At 38.4% G+C, this 15360-nt stretch overlaps 1 long non-coding RNA gene across 1 annotated transcript in view; it reads left to right on the plus strand.

Annotated features, from left to right (window-relative positions):
• Nucleotides 1–1734: 1734 nt before the first annotated feature.
• The window catches only part of LOC311599437, a 37785-nt gene continuing 24159 nt past the window's right edge, over nucleotides 1735–15360 (plus strand). Inside the window, exon 1 of the long non-coding RNA XR_014779892.1 lies at nucleotides 1735–1818. This is a non-coding gene — a long non-coding RNA (uncharacterized lncRNA). The remainder of the gene's footprint in view (nucleotides 1819–15360) is intronic.

A 15360-nucleotide genomic window follows, 5' to 3' on the forward strand; every position in this document is an offset into this window, starting at 1 on the left:
ACACAGCGTCAGTATAAGAGGGGATGGTGGGGTGGGGTAGCAGACAATCAGCACCAACTTGAGCCTTGTTAATCTTCCCTCTCCTCAAAGACCAGCAGCACGCCCTTTCTCTAAAGGACAGAGCAAAGTCTCTCTCTCTCTCTCTCTCTCTCTCTCTCTCTCTCTCTCTCTCTCTCTCTCTCTCTCTCTCTCTCTCACACACACACACACACACACACACACACACACACACACACCCCTCACAAATTCTTCCCTTCAGAGCCTGCAGTTTTCTGGGGGAGGAAGCGGCGGCCCTGGCACCCACATCTGTAAACATATCTCCAGGTTTGCTAGTGAAACCAACTTTTGTCAATAAGCCACCGGGCTGGTCTTGGCAGGTCCTCCTGAGTCGTGAGCACACGAAAGCCGGTCAGCTTCGGGCTTTGAATCGCAGAGCTTTCTGTGAACCTTTAAAGCTGTCCTGAGCACTCTGCTGGCTAAGGGCATTCTCACTCCCTCTCAAATGGGCTTTTGAGAAATACAGACTAAGGAGTAGACAGAGACCGAATAGTTTTTAAAGGTGGAAGTGGAAACGAAGAACAACCCTCACTAACATTAGGTAAGGATCCGAAAGGTCCTTCTGAAAGGTGGGGGTTATGTGTCTGTGCTTTACCAGCAAACCTAAATAAAATATACTCCGAATTAACTTGAAATTGTTTTGGAAAAGAGAAAAGCAGACAACCAGCATGGAAACTCTTGAAAATCCAAGGAGGTACCCTGCCCTGGGCCTGGTGAATAAAGGTGGCTGAAGCATCAAAAGGTCTTCTGTGCTTCACTGCTGTCCCTCCCCAGGCGCAAACACCCACCCCAGTTACTACCGGTTCTTGCCAGGTGTCCAGAGAAAGTGGTGGAGAAAGGTGCACTACAAAGGAGTCTGGGCCCTCCCAAGTTACATTCAAATTCCTAAAGAGAAGGGAAATGCTGCTGCTTTCTCGGGCACGGGAGAGGGACGAGGGAGCGAGCGGCTCACTCTTCCACACACAAAGACAAGTTTTGGCGAAATTTGCTGCCTCTGACGTTGCTTTCCTAGGAGTCTGAATAGCAAGCGGTTAGAGCTACCAAAGGGTGTCCATGCCTGTCCAGTACATTCTTGGCTTACTCTACCCGAGAATCTCCAGGCGATCTGAGCCAGCAGCCCTCGTGGGCCCCGCTTTTTTGAGCTCCCCACGATATTTAGTTTGCTTGCACCAGTGCCCTCAGCCACCAGCCATTCCCAGTGGAAGGACACCCAGGGAGTAGAGCAAGCCGGCCGTGCTAAGAATTGCTGCCCTCCTGGGACCCTCCACCACAACCAATGGGCTGGGCCTGGGTTCGGGAGGTGAAAGTTCAGGCCCCGGGCTCGCCCCTTAGCTCCTTTGCTCTAGTCGCCTTTCTTGCAGTTCCCCCGCCCTCAGCCCCTCTGCCGCCTCAGCCCTGGCTACCAGGGGCTGCCACGGTGGCACGTAGTTTGTTGATGGGTGGTCATAAAATATATTTATTTGCAATTCCTTGAACTCGCCCACCACCCCCGCCCCCGACATGGCCCTGAACACTGCAGGCTTTGTTCCCCTTGCCTGACTGCTGGAGCCGGCCAGGGTTTAGCGCGCGCAGTGAGAGCAGACTCCAAAAAAAAAAAAAAAAAAAAGTTGCAGTATCATAATAGGAAAACCGGGTTTCCGCAGCCTAGGGAAATGCCAAAAGGGCAAACAGCAACGAATAGTTCTCTTTTGCACCAGTCACCCGTCGGCTCACTGGATCACCTCAGTCTTTCAACCAAATGCCGTGTGCCTTGGAAAGAGGGTAAGTCAAATTATGACCCCGAAGTCGCCAAGCAGCTTCTAGCCACATGTGAGTCTGCGAAAGTCATTCAACGTACTTCCAAGGAAAAGTTGATCAGGCTTACTATGTGAATAAATGTTTTCACCAAGTGGAGCTCGAAAATTTATTTGATTTGCCATTTATTTCACAATGAAACGGCAAATCAACAAAATCTGAAAGACTGCTCTTTTGGGGTGCTAAAGAAAGATAAATTCGTTTGAAGTGGTATCTGCCAGAGTATCTAGAGCAAAATAGACCACTGTAAATGGGACTAACTGAAGCACAACGAGAAACAACGTGCGCAGACAACGCTGTAGAAGTGGTAGTTTAATGCTGGTCTTTTTTTCTGAGTGAGTCGCTTGATCTTAAGATACTTGTCATACAAATATAGTCGTTCACATACTTAGGGTTTTTTTTTTCTCTCCTTCCCAAACTTAGAGTTAAACAAGACCTAGGTTGTTGGGGTTTTTTTTTTTTTTTCTTTTACTTCTTCCTGGCTGTTTCATCCCTGTAGCTGTGACAACATAAAATTTAAACGACTACTCAGCTGGAGAATGGAGAACTGAACAGTTCAGAACCATGGTTTTCTCTTTAGATATACCACCTTCAAAGTTGTTACTCATCCAGACGCTGCTTACAACAATCTTTAAATACAAGGGGAAATATTTTCTTTTCTTTCATACAGGCAAAAAGGCAACCGTCAAAAAGGCCTGTTTTTTACATGTTAGAGTTGTGTGAACTTAAGCAAATAAAGACATTCTTTCTCTATGGTTTATGTTTCCACTCTCCTGCTAGGCACAGAGAGGGAAAAGAGAAAACTCAAGCTCCACGGGAATCAGACCAAGGATAATCTGTTACAATGTCAAAATGAATAGAGTTGTGAAATTGGTGGAGTTACACCACCATCTGTCGTTAAGCTCCGGGACTACAAAATTTGGGACATAAAATAAAACTTAATGAGCTTTCCCAATGTAATAAATAAATACATAACATTCTAGAAGGTCTATCTTTTTTTTTAAATATATAACTCACACTCCGAGGTTACGTAATACATATTTGTTCATAGCTCCATACTTCTGCCCAGGCTTTCTTTTCACAAAGTAAGTGTTCCATATCATCCACCTTCCAGAGACACTTTCTAGAGTCTGCAGGATTCTGGCCCCCACAGCACCCCTTTGCTTTTAGTAGGCTGCTGAGAAGAACTTGAAAGACTCCAGGAACTATGAATGTCTTCACTGAATTGAATTTCCTTATGAGAATCAGACTGAGTCCTTTGTGTCTTGCTATAATGGATGTAATATAGTGTATCTTTTGTATAAGGTTTACTGTGTCAAAATAACAAAATTATTTTAATGGCAGTTACTATCCACTTATGGTTTAGAGTTGTCCTTTTTTAGACAATGATCAGTTTCTCTGGTGAAGAATGTCCCACAGGCAAGGGACATTCTGTAACAAAGCAGACTTCAGCCAAAATAATGTATGAAAAAGACAACAATTTTTCTGCATTTCAACCAAAAGCCTCTAGGAAGCATTGACGTAGATTTGACGTAACACTCCAATGGTTCACTATTTGAACTACGTGTCATTTATAAAGAAGTCAAAATCTGTCACTGTTCCATCCTTTTGTTGTTAAGAAACCACTACATTTTTATCTTCTTGAATATAAAAGCAAATGTAAAGAAAATGAAATGGCTTCTTTATATTGATAAGAACACGACTAGAATTATACCAAACTGAATAATGAAAAATTGTCTAGTTAAACCAACTTAGACCCAAACAGAGGACAATTTAATATGATTTAAGTTAACAGGACCCAGGTTTCTCTGTGATAGCCTGTCTCTAAAAATCCAAAAGAGTGGAGTAAACATGGCATCCCTGATACTGCTCCTTGCTCCATTGATTCAAACACATAGAACTGCTGGACGTAAAGGCCTGTTGATATTACTAACATAAAACTAGCCTCAGGATTACTGTGAAATTTCAGCAGCTGCAGGGTATTCTGATCATGCCTTCCAATTTCAAAGATCATAACGGAAAAGCCTGGGTTAAGTTCCCACATTTACTTATCAAAACAGTGATGAATTATTTCATATCTCTAAACAGATGTCACTCTCCTCCCTCTTATACCAGAGAGAGCATTTAAACACATACCTCCTGTCTTTACATCTTTCTTAATGTACATCAAAACCGATATGACTCAATCTTTTGGATTCCATTACATACTGAAGATGGAAATGTTCATGTCATATCCACTGTAATTTGTAAGAGACAAAAGGCCTGTTGACTTGTTGCTTTAAAAGTCAATTAGTCAGAAGGCTTTATCAGTAGTAAAAGGAAGTGCATTACTATTGACTGTTGTTTCTGATAGAATACTGGTGGTGAGAAAAGCTAAAATGAACCCCAATTCTTGATGTCTTTAGGGTTCTTTAAGAGAAAACATCAGCTTCTTGTCGTTACCTTTTAAGGAATAAAGGCTAACAGGACATGGGCTATAGCATGGCTATGAATAAACAAAAGTCCCTCTGAAGTCCCTTAACAATGCAGGATTGTATTTGGTTGGATAGCCAGGTGGCTCTAATAACTGTAAGAGTTTGTCCAAATAATACACCAAAGCGGTTAATAGCAAGAATGTTATGTAAAAGTGCATTCCAATTCTGCCTTCTCTTCCCTTTCCTCTTTCCTTTTAATTCTGTTTTTATTTCTCCACTTTCCATCATTTTCTAGTCTCTGCATGGTCTTCATCATTGCTTTCATAATAGCAACTTCAAATAATGCCCCATAGATGTTTTCTACATATGCTCCAGTTCTGTTTATTCAACAGGTCTTTAAATAGCACAATTTGAATTCATACAGAGGTATCAGTTTTCCTGCCTTTTTTCTTTTCCAGCTACTTCCTACATCACCAAATTAACAGTTAATTGTACCTTAATCCACTACAGCAGCCTTAAAGCCAAACCAGTCCTGAGCCTGCATGCCATCGTCCCTGCTTCTCCATACCCAAGCAGCATCCTGCTTTGCTCATCTTCCATAGTCATCTCCCATCTATCCTGCAGTTGTTGCCTGACCATACAACCTCATAATTTTTTCCTGGATAGTAACTGACACATTCTTCCCATCTTCCATCTGTTCAGTATCTTCTTTTTCCAGTTCATCTTCATTGTTTTCCAAAAATACTATTTATTTAAAATAAAGAACAGTCTACTACAGTTGATAATGTCAAAAAAAATTTTTTTTTTTGCTTTTTTGATACAGTGTCCTGGAACTCTCTTTGTAGACCAGGCTGTCCTTGAACTCACAGAGATCCACATGCCTCTGCCTCCCAAGTGCTGGCATTAAAGGCACGCACCACCACAGCCTGGCAAAAATGTCAAATTTTAAGGTTTTAGCTGGGTGCAGTTAATCCATACAGTAAGCATATGTTTAATTTATTGAATTAATGAAAATAAGTTTCTCAAATGTATTCTAAATGTTAAATGCATCCCATTAGAATATTGTCAGATCTCTAGCTATCCAAACTTCTGGTTAAAATAGTTATGAATTAAGATTTACATTATTTTTCATATTAAAGTATTTAGCAGATATATACAAAGTATATTACATCTGCACACAAATTCTCAACTGCATCTTTTAATGGGTCAACAAATATTTATATGCCAGCCACTGTAGAAATCATTCTGAGAATTAAAGATGTATAAGATTAGGTCCCTGCACAGAACAAGTGAGAGAAATAAAACACATAAGTGGATTACTTCAATAAAACATGAATTTTAATAAACCATCATACAGAGGTGGCTCTAGTATACCGTAAAACAAGAAATCATATTTTTTAACATTGCAGTGAAAGAACACATGGCTAGTGTGTATGTGTGTGTGTGTATGTGTGTATGTGTGTGTGTGTTGATCGTTTACAATGAAACCTAAGAATATAACTTTTAAAAATGTAAAATTCAAAAAGAAATGTAAAATTTACCAAATAGCCATAACTAAATATCTGCCTCCAGAATGTGAACAAAATCATAAATTTGTGACAAAATATGATTATATCAAAGACCATAGTGTGTTTAACAACTCCGAAGCGATTTGGTCCATCACTTGAATTATCTCACGGTAGCCTTACACATAGAACACTGTTATCAAGATTGTTTCCAGCCACCATATTGCCACAGGAAATTAATTTTAAGATAGGAACTGAAAAGAAAATATGCAGAAGCAAAAGAGCCAAGGAAACAAGAACATGAATAAATAAATGTTCTGGCTGTAGGAAACAGCCACTCGGCTTCTTTCTTAGTATCTTCTCCAAGCTCCATGGGAAAATTATATTTGCCAATAGCTTCACAGTTCAGCTTCCCTGTGCCATCAAGTGTGTGCTAGTTTTTCTCTACTCTTCCCTCCCTTCCTCTCTGTTTCTTTTCTCCCCCATTCCTAACACCCTCCTTTCCTTTGTCTTTGCTTTTCTCTATACATTCCGCTCATCTTTTTCTTGGTCTTTATTTCTTTTAAGCAGTGATTTCTACAAAGCAAAGGTTGACTACGGAAAACAGTGTGGCTTTCAACTCAAGAGCCAATTTTCTTTCTTAGCCTCAAAAGTGCAAAGATATCCCCCTTTCCATCAACCTACCCTCTGTAAAGATGACTCTAGAAAATAGCTTCTGGATACCTTCTAAGTACCTAGAACCCTTCTTTTTTCATTCTTATAATTACTATTGTACTCTTCTCTTCCAGCTATACATACACACACATACACACACACAGAGAGAGAGAGAGAGAGAGAGAGAGAGAGAGAGAGAGAGGGAGGGAGAGAGGGAGGGAGAGAGAAGGGTTTAGCAAAGCTGATGAACATGAAAGTAGTATAAAGTGAAATAGAATGACACCATTAGATATAAAAACTTAAAGGTACTCCCTACCTCAAGAAGGAGCAGAGGACCTGACAATCATCAAACCCACATGAATTATTTTATAAAACTCAGTTAGGAAGTGGTTTGTAATATCAGTTAAACTTTCATAACAAATATCGTGACTAGATTATCAATGCAAATGCACGAGCTTCATGAATGGCCATCACAGACTTATTTGCAATAGCACATTAATCACAAACAATTCAAAAGATAAACAACACATAATGGAATCTAGCCATTAATATAGTACCTACATGATATTTGGTGACAAAAGGGAACCAAAAGATGACATTAAAGAAACAATTGGTTGCGATACCCATTAAGTTGATTCAACATGATTCTTCTTTCAAGAATTCAAGATCTTGCATTGTTACCAACCATATTGTTCTATGATGGCCTGTGTGACAAGCTGTGCTATTCCCATATGATAGTATGGTACTAAGTTTCCTATATAGGATGTTTATAAGTATACAGGTTTTCATCTGGGACCTCAATCTCCATTCACACACCCTGAGAAGTCGTCCTATGTGTTTAATCTTATGGAGAATCTGAAATGATGAGGAAGTGAAATGTGGCCCAAACCCAAGGAATGACTTAGACCTTCCTTCACCAGGGTTAGAAAAACAGGCTGCAGATCCTTCTGTCCCTAGTGTGTCTTTTTGAGATGACTGGAGCCTTGTGCAACAAGTTGACTGCAACTTCATGAAAGATTCTTAGAAAGGCAAACTTTTCCTGTATATGCAAATTCACAAATTATGAATTAATAAATGTCTTTTGGATTAAAATTGATATGTTGGTAAACTGTCACAAGCAATAGTTAGCTAAAGTTCAGGAGGAGTATTTAGGGTTTCCCTCACTTTTCGTAGTTTCAAATTAATACCAAGGAAGGCTTATTTTTTTCATAGAAAAAGTGATTCAGTGAATAACTATTTTCAAACTGGCCTTTGAAAGGACAGTACCTCTATGTCTTTCAGAATTATTCCTGGTAAGCATAATAACACTGGGATTCCTCCAAGCCCAGAGTGTAAGCTGAATGTAAAATTACATTTTAACTTTAACTTTTTAGTTTATTTACTAAAAAAAAAAGAGAGAGAGAAGAAATATAGATTATGTACAGAATTCTTACATAAGAGACAGACATCACAAACTAGCAGGTCATCTGAATGCCATTTCAACTGTTTCTAATTACATGAATTTCATGTTTTAGAGAACTCCCTCACATACAGTGCATTTTAACTTGACAATTTCCTATGTAAGCCTACCAAAAAAATTCATACAAGAACAGCATCATTTAATCAGTAATTCCTTTGAAGAAGATCATTGTTAAAGCATTTTCCATCTTGTTTCAGGTAAATGAAACTTCGAAAATTTAAGAAAACATAAGGCAAGCTGCTCACTTCCTTTTTAACCTTAAGAAATTCCTATTGTCTCTTGAGGATTTCCTAATTAGGTTATAGCACAGTTACAGTACTTGACTAGAGAAGGTCAGAGAAAGTACTAGATGAGTTGAGAATAAAAATCCACAAATCAATACGTGTGTTTTTACTAAAGCGCACCTAGTAGAAAAAGGAGTCACTTAATCTATTAATAATTATGCGTTTTGTCTTTAGAGTTAAAATTTTTATGCCCAGATAATTTCTTAAAAGTTGAAGTCAGAGCTGGGCATGGTGGCACACGCCTTTAATCCCAGCACTCGGGAGGCAGAGGCAGGCGGATCACTGTGAGTTCGAAGCCAGCCTGGTCTACAAAGCGAGTCCAGGACAGCCAAGGCTACACAGAGAGACCCTGTCTTAAAAAAAAAAAAGTTGAAGTCAGGAACAGCCATATCTAGATTATAATGTTGATTTTATAATTCATTTTGAAAATAACCAAAATATCTTGAGAATTTAAAGAAGCTGATATGTTAAACTTGACACATAAACAATATGGCACAATTGATATGTGTTGTATGCTAAATATTAGTTATTCTAATAACATTTTTAGAATTAATGAACCACAAACAGTACTATATGTTTTCCATAATCATAAGTAAATATGGCCTGTCATCAGGATATATAATGTGTTGGACACATAAATTTATGCGAAAGTGAGAGTTCATTTTCTTATCCAAAGATTCTAACACTTCCTGACTTATTTTTTTGAAGTTAAAAAATCTTTTCATTACTTCTATGATCCTTTGTCCATCATGTTGTTGATTCATCTTCTATAACAATTCTCTTTTCCACCTCCTCACTATATTCTGTGAATTGGGATCAAAGACAAAGATGTCTGAACTGGTGAAAGAAACGTATGATATTTTAACCAATTGAAGAAAACTCATTGATATAGTCTATGGTTTTTTTTTTCAAATAAGTAGGTCATTAAGGATCATAAATCATAAAGTGTCTTTTCAAGAAAAATGATGATATCTCAGACAAAATTCCATGCTAATTATTCTATAAGCTCATGCACAATCAAATTCAGATAATTTATTTTATAAGTGACAAAAATATTCTATGTTTAGAGATAATAATAGTAGGGGAAAGACTACTTTGGGGAAAATGGTTACTTAAAAGTAAACAACTTGAGTCAATTTGACTTCTGAAGAAAGATGAACTCTACCTCACAGATTTTAGCAAGGAAATGTGGTACACAAATGTAAGACTTTCAAAGGACAGGAAGTGAATACAGCTGTTCAAGTGTGAGAAGTAGATAAACTGCAGTCATGACATATAGACCTTTTACTTCCTGAATTCGGTTCACTTATGTTCATTTCAGAAAGTATTTATTGAGTCCACATTATTTGTCTGTCAATATTTAATATCTTAGTATCATAATCTTCTGGCTAGATGGGGGCTTAGAGGTCACTGAATCTAAGATTCTTCCCAAAGCAAGATTGAGGTATGGATTTTTATTATGAAGTGATATTTCTTGAAGTCCTCACAATATGGGGTAGTCAGGAAGCCAGAATTCTGTCATCGTTGGTTCTCCCAAGTTCTTTCCAAAAACACATAGATTTCCAAGTGAATGTCTTCAGAGCTGTCTTGACTCCATGTTGATCTGTTTGACACTGGAAGTTTGTAGCCTAAACTGTTGTGTGACATGTTGACTTCACCTGAGAGTGTCTTTCCTCTAACAAAATGAAACTTTTCTATTTATAACCCTCTGTTATTTACTGAAGGTTTATAGGGAGCTAAGTACATCCCTGTAGAAGCAGGGTTTGGAGCCAAACTTCTGCTGGGTGACCTTGCTTTTTGCACTACTTGTCATTACTGATGTTGGGTGCAGTATAGGGCTCTTTTTAAAAATATTTTTATTATATGTATTTTTTATCATATACATTTATATTATTACATGTGAGTAAAGTAAACTACTTACAGCAGGGAGAACCACGAGACAATCAGGAATTATATAAATGTTATATTCAAAGTGCTTGGCCATTTGTATTTGGTAAACTTGAAGTAAACATGTTTCCTATCTTGTTTGAGCTAAATTTCTAAATGGAGATTAATATCTATCCTATCTCATGTCTATTAACTTAAAACATCTTAACCCCTAACCTACTAAGCTTAATTGAAAGACTAAATTATCTGGTCTTCAAACCCATCAGAGACTTGAGAAGGAATAAAACTTATGGAATACTACTCAGCCTTTAAAAACAAGGAAATCTTGAAATTTGCAGGCAAATGGATAGAACTAGAGACAATCATCCTGAGTGATGTAACTCAGACCCAGACAGACACAAATGGCATATTCTCACTCATAAGTGGATGTTACCTACTTAATTCAGGTTAACTACATTACGGTACAGAGATTGATGAGCCAACCAAGGTCCATGTGGGATGTGGACGTAGACCTCCTGCTCAGGTATAGTAGATAGATGGCACAGTCTCTGTGTAGGTCCCACAATATGTGGAGTAGACACTACTTCTGACATGGATTCAGGCCTCCTAATGTTGTTCCCTTCTACCCTGGTAGGGTGGCCTTACCAGCGCCATAGAGGAAGAGGTTACAGGTAATACAGAGGACACTGGATAAGCTGAGGTCAAATGTTAGGGGAGGAGAGCACTCCCCTATTTAAGGACTAGGAGAGGGCGGGAAAGGGTATGAGGGAGGGGGCTTCAATCAGGATGTAAAGAATTCAAACTGCAGAACAAGCAGGTACTAACAGTGCTAATCCCACTGCATGGGAATAGCTCTGAGACTGGCTGAGATACGAATCTCTGTGCATAGACAAGGCTTCACGTTGGTCCCAGATTCTCTATGATTTATAATTAGAGGCCATTCTTAGTATGGCATGAAGGAAGATTTGCAGATGTCTTGCTTCTGCTCGTACAATGAGCAGAGAACCAGCATTAAATGCTCTGTACACCCTGCACACCTCTTACCATCACAATGTTAGGACTGTATAATGCTTGTGAGAAATTATGTTTTCAGAACAAAAGAATGGGACACCTATGCTGAATCGGACCTGACAGGATTCATTCTTCTCAGCATAGGGTTCTTACCTCACCCAGCAGTTACCCTTAACTGCACACTGGCTTTCTGAGTTTATGCTTTAGCTCATCCCACTGAAGTTCATCAAGAACATCAGACTTCACGTGGAGTCCTTTATTTTTACATACTGAAAACTGGAAGAAAACACATAACCATCACTTGTGTCCAAACAGCCCTGATGTTCATGGTCCCTTCTACATCACATCTTCAAGATGCGCTTCCTTAGAGCATCATGGGATGTTGCAGAGACCTGTGTGCTTTGTTTTCTTTTGCACAGGATAAATAAGTTCCCTTATGGTGAACATTCTGTAAGAAATACCTTCTCTTTTGATCACTTCCTCTGGTGGGGTGACTTTGCCAGGCCACAGAGGAAAGGGTACAGGCAGTACAGATAAGACTTTGACAGGCTGAGATCAAATTTTAGGGGAGGAGGGCTCCCCCTTTGTGAGGAACAGGGGAGGGAGGGAGGAGGCATGAGGAAGAGAAAGTGGGACCCAGAGGTGATAAGGAAGGGGGCTACAATCGAGATGTAAAGTGAACAAAAGAAATACCCTGTCCTTAGTACTCAGAAGAGGGCATGATCTTGAAGAGAATATATAACATAGTAAGGCATGTTTCTTTTATATTTGTTTAAAACCCTCTTCAGATGTTTAAAAAACATTTTATACTCTTATTTGCTTATTTATTTAGTGTGTGTGTTTGTGTGTGTGTGTGTGTGTGTGTGTGTGTGTGTGTGTGTGTGTGTGTGTCCATGTGCCATTATAAGTATCTAGAAATCAGAGAGTCTAGGTCTCAAACTCAGGTAAGTGGTCAGGCTTGAGAGCAGGCACCTTTACCCACTCAACTATCTTACTAGTCACATGTGTTTTAATTTTCCATAATTACAGTCGGTTGCCAAATATGAGAGTAAGTCTCACAGAGTTTTATGAAACATAGCTTGCATGGTGATTTGATGCAGCAGGCTAAACTTAAAGCATTTTAGGCATAATGAATCTTTACCATTTGCAGCCAGAAAAGAGACTATGTACCACTACTATTTTGACTGACGTTAAGTTACATATCTAAAATGTAGTAATAGAAGAAGAGCGATGATTAAAACACTAGTTGTGAAATTTTCGTTTCTTGATTGTTTTTCAGTAGAAGTGAAAAGACATTTCATCATAAAAAGAAACACTAATCTCCTTTAAAGTATTATTAAAGTATCATTAAATTTGCTGATTGAAGTGTTATTAAGGAATAAGTGGTTAAAGAAATTATGGCACACCTATACCATAGAATACTATCAAGAAAATCTGGAAAGCACTCCCTTGACTGTATGAACTATATTACGTTGAGCTATGAGAAGGTTACACAGTGTATATGATTTAGATAGTGTGCTCAAATAGCCCATTGTGAACATAAGGGAAAATCTAACTTTTTCAAGAATTAGACATTGATTAGATGGGTGGGCCTAACTGTAGAAGGGAAGGCAAAGCATAGTTCCTGTGATGTGAATTCTGTGTATTCATTTCTCTGATGTATTCACATCTTTACACATGTTGGCAAATGTCACAGAACTATATTACAAGGTACTAGCATGGTTTCTTGGCTTGCTTGTTATGTTAAAACAAAAGTTTGAGTGGACCTGGGTGCATTTTATACACACCCTTACCAAGTAGTTGATCTTGCTACTGTATAATTATTTAAAGGAAGAACGTTAATTTCTAAATTTATAAAATAATGAAGAAAGCCAAGGATTGGAAAAGGACAGAGGGCTGTAAAAGGACCAGGGGAGATAACTGCTTGCTGGATTCAAAGCAGGCCATTTGTTTATGACACTGGATGGTAGTTAAGACAATGTAAAACTCCTCTCATAGTCACACTAGCCTTGGCTCTACCTATTTATACATGTCTAGACATAATAATACCATTTATACTGATGAAAACAGTGACAAAAACATGGTGACACTTGCTTCATCATATGAAAATGTTTTGCTCCATCAGGCCATGAACCTAGGAGTGAATGGCTTCCTGTTTTGTGTTGAATAGACTGCACTGCACACAAGCATGTTTGTGTGTCCTAGCCTGACAGTGGCAAAATGTTCTTTCCTTTTTTTGTATCCATGGGCAAAGAAGGAATCCAATGAATTGTTTTAATTGAGTTTTAAATGCAATACAAAGAAAACATGCTCTTCAAAGACTCCCAAATCTACCCAATGGACAGGACATTCTTCACAGTTGAGTGGAGAGTGGGGTCTGACGTTCACACGAACACTGGTGCAACATCTTTGACCAAGTTCCCTGGGTAGGGAGGCCTGATGGCACTCAGAGGAAGGATAGCAGGCTACCAAGAAGAGACTTGATACCCTATGAGCATATACAGGGGGAAGAGGTCCCCCTCAGTCACAGTCATAGGGGAAGGGAGTAAGGGGAAAATGGGAGGGAGGGAGGAATGGGACGATACAAGGGATGGGATAACAATTGAGATGTCATATGAACAAATTAATAAACTATATTTTAAAAATACTCAAATGGGTAAGACTGGAAAGTCTGATAGGAATGTTATTATTGTTTATATTTCTAACTACATAAATTAATCCTTAATTATTTGCTAGGAAAAAATCATAGCAAAAGAAAATATAAAGAAACTCATTAACCTGAATTCTGTTGTCAAGGTGTTATCATTCATTGGGCTAGAAAGATGACTCAGTGGAAAAGAGTCTGGATCGCTTTTCTGGAGGCTCTAACTTTGCTCTAAGCATCGACACAGGATGTTTTACAACCACCTGTAAACTTAGCTCCAGGTGATCAAAGATCTTCTCCTAACTGCATACATGCAGACACACACACACACACACACACACACACACACACACACACACACACACACTATCATTCATTATGTCTTAGCATGTATCTTTTCCAGTTTTGTTTATATAGTACAGATGCAGGCATCCACTTGCTAACACAAGCATGCATTCTTTATTTAAATGTATCACAGGCATTTATATATGTAATTAAAGCTAGAACTCTATCAAAATTTTTACAAGCACTAACTATGACATTGTGTGATTGAACCATGATTTAATCAATCAAATATCATGTAAATTAGTTCCTGACAGAGTGTTAAAATTTCCTGCAATAATTATAAATGTGCCTACTTAACCTCATAAAGCTTACATTGCCTTATATCTTTTAGAAGTCTGCAAAATTAAATGGAAACTTTCAAGATTTCTTTTATCTTCTTGATGTGCAATTCTTTTTATTATTACAAAGTGTCTATCTCCATCCTTTTTCATGTTTTAAATTTATTTCTGAGGGTGACTTCAGCAGTTCCAATAAATATTTGGAAATGAGGTATTTTCAGTTTGATTCAAAGAACATTTTACTTTTCCTTGCATTTCTTAAAAATAAAAAAAGCCATTTGTTATGTTACTTCAGTTCTAGAAATTTGACATGTTAATACTTTTATTTTGTTTCTGATAAACTTATTGAATTTCTCTGCAGAACCTAGCTTGCTTATTATTTGTAATTTAGTAGTATCTCTCCTTTGTGCATTACCATAGGGACCCTTAAAAAACAAAATCCCTTGTGTGATTGCAGAGAAGGTTGGTATGAGGGGTGATACATGCCCACCAATTGGAGCCTGCTAATGGAACTCTTCAAATATCTGGAAGACTCACATTTTTTGATCTTTGCTTCATTTATCTGAGAAAGGCATAAATAACCTTTTCTGTATCTATTCATTATTTTACCCACCCATTCAGGATTATTGTTTTTTACACACTTGTTCCTACTCTTATCACAAGGTAACATTTCTGAATCAGAGAAACAGTATTAGCTGGAGTGATGGGTTATACCTGTATTTTCCAGCCACTAGAAATTGAAGTGCTATCTAGCTTCAGGCCAGCTAAAACAACGAGAATCTCTATCTCAAAAACATATATAAAGAGAAGAATGAAGGAAGAAAAGATGGAGGGAGGGAAGGAGGGAGGGAGCTAGAAGAAGGCTAACACCCTGCAACTGTCAGTGGATGTATTCTGGGAGACCAGTGGCTCATCGTTGAGTCTGGCGGGGTGGGGCTTGGTGCTGTGGCTCACTACAGAGTCAAAGCATTCCAAAGGGAATAAAGGACCACATATTCTGCAAGGAAGAAAGCAGTCAAAATTCCAAT

Source organism: Acomys minous (assembly GCF_964271855.1).
Source record: "Acomys minous genome assembly, chromosome: 6".
NCBI lineage: Eukaryota > Metazoa > Chordata > Mammalia > Rodentia > Muridae > Acomys > Acomys minous.